Source organism: Galeopterus variegatus, unplaced genomic scaffold (genome assembly GCF_000696425.1).
Source record: "Galeopterus variegatus unplaced genomic scaffold, G_variegatus-3.0.2 Scaffold4114, whole genome shotgun sequence".
NCBI classification, from domain to species: domain Eukaryota; kingdom Metazoa; phylum Chordata; class Mammalia; order Dermoptera; family Cynocephalidae; genus Galeopterus; species Galeopterus variegatus.
This window is the reverse complement of record NW_007730225.1, coordinates 10,236-11,274: the sequence shown is the minus strand read 5'-3', so window position 1 is coordinate 11,274 and position 1,039 is coordinate 10,236. Positions and strand designations below refer to the sequence as shown.

General features: G+C 37.2%; 1 non-coding gene across 1 annotated transcript; it reads left to right on the top strand.

The window, feature by feature from the left end:
- The first annotated feature begins 397 nt into the window (after positions 1-397).
- TRNAI-GAU lies at positions 398-472 on the top strand. Its single transcript has one exon. It is a non-coding gene; the product is annotated as a tRNA-Ile (tRNA).
- The last annotated feature ends 567 nt before the right edge of the window (positions 473-1,039 follow it).

Below are 1,039 nucleotides of genomic sequence, written 5' to 3'. Positions count from 1 at the left end.
AGAGACTTACAGTTTAAGTCAGATAGACTACTTTATGACATAAAACTCCCAGATGACAACCAGCTAATGATTTTTTGGAATTTATATTTTGCTTTTCCTGCTCAAGTTAAATGAAGAGCAAGAGAAAATGGATTAAATGGAGAAGCTGGAAGAATGGGGGTCAATAATGAATAATTTTTAAATTAATTCAGTCCTCAAAAACATATGAATGGTAGGAACTAGAGTAGGAGCACTTCTATGGCTTGGCCTCAAGCCATAGGGGATCACATAAAAAGTGATATTCACAAAAATAAGAGCAGAAAACAGGATGAAAATCCTACCAAGATGACAAGGGGGAAAGGCTGAATTGTTATGATGAGAAGCCAGAACTCAAAGCAAGAATACGAGAAAAGGGGCTGGCTGGTTAGCTCAGTTGGTTAGAGCACAGTGCTGATAACACTGAGGTCAAGGGTTCAGATCCCTATACTGGCCAGCTGCTAAAAAAAAAAAAAAAAAACTATCTATCTATATGAAAAGACTCAGCTGATTTCTTATTAGACTTAAGGAAGAAACTTAATTACACTTATCTGGAAACCTAATTAACTTTTATCTTTTTCAGAATATTAAATGTTTCCCTGCTATTGCTGTTCCAAAGCATTATTAACACTTGTTGAAACCAATACTCAACGTTCCAAAGTAGGAACACTTGTCATTTCTCTCTTGTGAAAAATTAGAGACCATATGTAAGAGTGAGATTAAAGAGCCCATATGTAAGACTGAGCTCATTATCTCAACCTGATTAAAACCACACTAACCAGACCAGAAAAATTAAAGTGCAACCTCTCTCATACACCCACACAAAGCCCCTCAAAGCTGTTTTAAGTCTTCACAACATGAACTTGGCAAACCCAGACTCCGTTCCTGCCTCCTGTCTACCTCTCAAACCCTACTTGAAACAGTCACTGACAATTGCTTTGTCCTGATCACATCTGCCTTTTAACATCTATCTTCCAAGGTACTTATATTAGATGTGGGTACATCAGTCTGAAGCTGTCAACAT